This window comes from Henckelia pumila, chromosome 3 (genome assembly GCF_033568475.1).
Source record: "Henckelia pumila isolate YLH828 chromosome 3, ASM3356847v2, whole genome shotgun sequence".
Taxonomy (NCBI): Eukaryota; Viridiplantae; Streptophyta; class Magnoliopsida; order Lamiales; family Gesneriaceae; genus Henckelia; species Henckelia pumila.
In genome coordinates, this window is record NC_133122.1 from 1,349,909 (window position 1) to 1,355,378 (window position 5,470).

A 5,470-nucleotide genomic window follows, 5' to 3' on the forward strand; every position below is an offset into this window, starting at 1 on the left:
ATCTCACTCCCATTATTTTAACGATTTCACTACCCTCTAGTGAAAACGGAAAACTGTTTTCCTTAGTGAGAACATGGAGTCCAATTGACAAACTATGGTCCCGAATAATATCAGCCAACCATAATTTTCAAAAGGTAGAGCCCAATTGCTTCCAAAGCAACCTCCACGTTTTTACCTCATGTCCAATAAGGGCCCAATAATATGACGCCGATTATTGTGACATGTCAAGATGACCCATCAATATTAAGTTGTGATGGACGGTCGCCATGTGGATCCCCCAATAATATGAGCCGATCCCATGGGAGTTCCACCCAACTTACAACATGTGTCGATCCAATGTACAGTTTTCCGACGAACGGGCCCCCCCAATAATATGAGTCGGACCGTATCCGCGGGTAGCATCTCATACATTGATCGTTGATAGAAGGTAGGAACATTTAAACAAATTTAAATTTCCTTTATTTATCTTGATATCAATTTTAAATCATATTTAAAATGAGGGATTTTAATTTTGAAAATTTGTCTCATCATTTTTAAAATTTTGTATGCTTGCCGGATTCACACAATTTTGTCTAAAACATGCATACAACAATAATATCACATATTATATAGGATGATCGATTCCATTTCTAATCGACCCGTGGTTGCCAATCACGAGTCTTAGTCCAATCCTAGGTAATATGCAGTATGCAATGCAATCCTATTACATTGTGCTTCCAATTTACATTTCTTCTGTCTTTATTGTCTGCTGGGCCCACCACCGTCTTCAAATCTTCATCTCCCACTAAATCTAATGTATTTACAATAAATAACAATGACAAGTAGGGGATACATTTTTAAGGGGTGGGAACGGGCCATAAACCAAGCCCACTTTTATTACATATGACAATTCATATTGGGCCATAAACCAGGCCCATTAATAAATCCAACAACAATAAAAACAAATGTAAATTCCTAACATACACCTACAAAATTGGTCATGGCAATCGATCATCCTTATCCAATAACATTTAATTCAAAATTAATTTATTGGATAACATGCAATGGCAATTTAAATTTAAAAGGATAAAATCATATTCCATATATAAAATCTTATTTTACATACAAAATCATATTTTATCTTTTTATCAAATAAAATCATATTTTATCTATAAAATCCAATTTTATACATAAAATCATATTTTACTCAATATATCCATAAGATCATATCTTATCATCAATTGTACCAAAAATAATTAATTTCAAAATTCAATTTAACGGATAAAATATTTAAATTTTCCAAAAATTCAAATTTATCCAAAAACCAATTTTAAAATTTTCGGACTCGAACAATTCGATCCGACGCCTCGTCGACCAATCAAAAACAATTTTCGATCGGACCAAAAATAGAATTTTAACATATTAAAATTTAATTTAAAATTAAAAAATTAATTTTTCCGCGGGCCGCCGGGGACATTCCCGGGCTGCCCGCGCCCCCTAGGGCTCGGGCCGGGCAGCCCGGCTGCCCCTAGGGCAGCGCCGAGCGCTGCCCTGCCCGGGTTTTTGCCCGAAAAAAAAAAATTTATTTTTAAATATTTATTTTGTTTCAAAAACCGAGGCTTAAAAAATTTTTGTACAATCGATTAATTTAATCGCTTGATCTGAGCAACCTGGCTCTGATACCACTGTTGGAGAACGCGGCGATCAGATCAATCAGAATTGATACCCGGTGCAGCGGAAGTTTAAAAATTTTATATGGAACGATTCCATAATGGGTATCAAAACTTACGATTAAATTGTGTGTGTAAAAATTAAATAACGATTATAAATTTTTACCTCCAATATCGAAGCGAGATTATGGACACCAACAGATTGCTCTGCTCTTGTTGTATATCCCTGGAACTGATGGACGAACTGTTCTTCAATCAGGTTCACGGACGGATATTTAATCCCTCTGATAGATTGCACTAGAAAATCAATCAGAAGTTTCTACGAAGAGATTAACGAATTTGATCCGTTAAACCAGACTGTAATTAAAAATTCACGGACTGGATTTTCCCGAGTAGAGAGGGAGGGGGGCGGCCACTGTCAGAGAAAAATTCTAGGTTTTTCGAAAATTTGTGACCTGTTGTGTGTAATTTCTGTACTGCAATAACTTATTTATAATGCAGGCCGCTAACAGCTTAGGGCCCATTAGTCATAAGTTCAAGCCCGACAAGCAAAGCCCGCATGTTCAGAAATTAATATAAAATTCATCATGACTCCGATTGATAAACCGATTTCACCAATGTGCACAGAACCATTTCTGCACCTTTTAAAGTCAAGATAAATTTTTCTGAATCCGAATTCAGTGGTTTCCAAAAATGCCCATCCCTATGTAATTTTAGGAAATCTCACTCCTCTACTCATAATTAAGAAGTCCAACTTCTTTGTTCATTAAAATTAACTCTTTAAATTTAACTATCTCAACGGGGATTAAAAATCCATTACTCTGTGTGACCCTCAATGGTTCAGGGATACAGCTAGCCGTGGGCTCACAACTCCTTGTGACTCGGAACAACAATTTCCGACTTGCCCATCGAATCATGGTAAGAGCGCCTAGCAACATCGCCCCATGATTCCCTAGGTATCACTGATAGTTCCTGCAAGAACCAATAGATTTTGGTTAGCGTACAGTACGGTCCATTCATCCATATATCCCGATCGAATCAACAACCATTGGTATATCGAGAGTCGTTCGAGATTCGATAACTATGCAATACATCTTGAAGATCAAATAGTGACATCGCATGTGTTACTAAGAAACCATTTCTTAAAACACATCATGTACTCTGGCCAGAGATTCGTCACACTAATATCTCCTCAGATCGCATAGGATATCCACACTCGCAAGTATGTGGTGAATCCTTGACAACAAAGCATCGACTCCTATATGTGTTGTAACTGTACCCAATCCCGACACCTGATGACCCTAATAGAGTCGGTAAACGAGTCAAAGCACAGTACTAGCATATAGAGTCTCAATGATGTTTCAAGTAGTAAGGACTAATGGTGTACAACCAAAACCGCGGACTTTATCCACTCGATAAGTGATAACCACTTGGAAAGTCCGGATAGGGTAGTTCGATCATTCATCATATGAATATCCATTTGCATGCTTCGAACATCTCTATGTTCCTTACCAATGAAACGTGGTACTCTGCATCGCAAATGCTAGTCTCAAACTCGAGCGATCCTTATCCTTATTATCGGACGGCTCAATTGACTAGGAACAGTTTAGAATATACAGTGACTATAAGATGTGTTTCATGATAGACATCCCCATGTTCTACCACATCTTACATACACTATAGTATATTCAAGGTCTTTATCAAAACAACAATAGTATATCACAATATAACAATATGAAGAAAGATAAAGTCATTGCCATTAATAAAAGTGTAAATTATATTAAACAAAAGATTGTTTATACAAAGAGTCATCAAAGCCCTTAGCCACAAGTTGGCTCACTGGGCACCCACTCTTTCACGCCGCGCCCTCCTACTCATCGGGGCCTGACCCTTGCCCCGACGGCCGGGTATAGGTCACGCGCTTCAGCGCCATCTGTGGCCCGATGCAATACCACATGATAGTTTGCGATTCGAGGAATACAACCACCAAGTATCGTGTGACATGCATTGACACGGCATCCTATTTTGGGCCGGCCGCTACGCAAGGATAACGGGAGTCCAGTTTCCACCCCTCCTTCGTATGGACGCATCAGCCCACCCGGCACTTTTCTAGCCTGGGGGGAGATGCTGGGGGAGACGAGATGCGTGACGCCTAGGCAGACGTGCCCTCAACCTGATGGCTTTGGGCGCAACTTGCGTTCAAAGACTCGATGGTTCACGGGATTCTGCAATTCACACCAAGTATCGCATTTCGCTACGTTCTTCATCGATGCGAGAGCCGAGATATCCATTGCCGAGAGTCGTTGTATTATTATCTATTCGATAGGTGCCTCCTCATCACGTCCTGGGCACCGCGGACGGAGAGTAGCAATTACGGTTTTCCTTGGCGCTTTCCGCGCCGAGAGGTTAGGTTCACCCAAGAGGCTTCGCGGTGAAAGAGTGGGTGCCCGGTGAGCCAACTTGTGGCTAAGGGCTTTGATGACTCTTTGTATAAACAATCTTTTGTTTAATATTATTTACACTTTTATTAATGGCAATGACTTTATCTTTCTTCATATTGTTATATTGTGATATACTATTGTTGTTTTGATAAAGACCTTGAATATACTATAGTGTATGTAAGATGTGGTAGAACATGGGGATGTCTATCATGAAACACATCTTATAGTCACTGTATATTCTAAACTGTTCCTAGTCGATTGAGCCGTCCGATAATAAGGATAAGGATCGCTCGAGTTTGAGACTAGCATTTGCGATGCGGAGTACCACGTTTCATTGGTAAGGAACATAGATATGTTCGAAGCATGCAAATGGATATTCATATGATGAATGATCGAACTACCCTATCCGGACTTTCCAAGTGGTTATCACTTATCGAGTGGATAAAGTCCGCGGTTTTGGTTGTACACCATTAGTCCTTACTACTTGAGACATCATTGAGACTCTATATGCTAGTACTGTGCTTTGACTCGTTTACCGACTCTATTGGGGTCATCAGGTGTCGGGATTGGGTACAGTTACAACTCATATAGGAGTCGATGCTTTGTTGTCAAGGATTCACCACATACTTGCGAGTGTGGATATCCTATGCGATCTGAGGAGATATTAGTGTGACAAATCTCTGGCCAGAGTACATGATGTGATTTAAGAAATGGTTTCTTAGTAGCACATGCGATGTCACTATTTGATCTTCAAGATGCATTGAATAGTTATCGAATCTCGAGCGACTCTCGATATACCAATGGTTGTTGATTCGATCGGGATAAAAGGATGAAGGGACCGTACTGTACGCTAACCAAAATCTATTGGTTCTTGCAGGCACTATCAGTGATACCTAGGGAATCATGGGGCGATGTTGCTAGGCGCTCTTACCATGATTCGATGGGCAAGTCGGAAATTGTTGTTCCGAGTCACAAGGAGTTGTGAGCCCACGGCTAGCTGTATCCCTGAACCATTGAGGGTCACACAGAGTAATGGATTTTTAATCCCCGTTGAGATAGTTAAATTTAAAGAGTTAAATTTAATGAACGAAGAAGTTGGACTTCTTATTTAAGAGTAGAGGAGTAAGATTTCCTAAAATGACATAGGGATGGCCATTTTTGGAAATCACTGAATTCGGATTCAAAAAAATTTATCTTGACTTTAAAAGGTGCAGAAATGGTTTCTGTGCACATTGGTGAAATCGGTTTATCAACCGGAGTCACGATGAATTTTATATTAATTTCTGAACATGCGGGCTTTGCTTGTCGGGTTTGAACTTATGACTAATGGGCCCTAAGCTGTTAGTGGCCTACATTATAAATAAGTTATTGCAGTACAGA

General features: G+C 39.6%; 1 non-coding gene across 1 annotated transcript; it reads right to left on the minus strand.

Annotated features, from left to right (window-relative positions):
* Nucleotides 1-3,795: 3,795 nt before the first annotated feature.
* LOC140893785 (5.8S ribosomal RNA) lies at nt 3,796-3,951 on the minus strand. The gene has a single exon (XR_012153372.1). It is a non-coding gene; the product is annotated as a 5.8S ribosomal RNA (ribosomal RNA).
* Between the last annotated feature and the right edge of the window lie 1,519 nt (nt 3,952-5,470).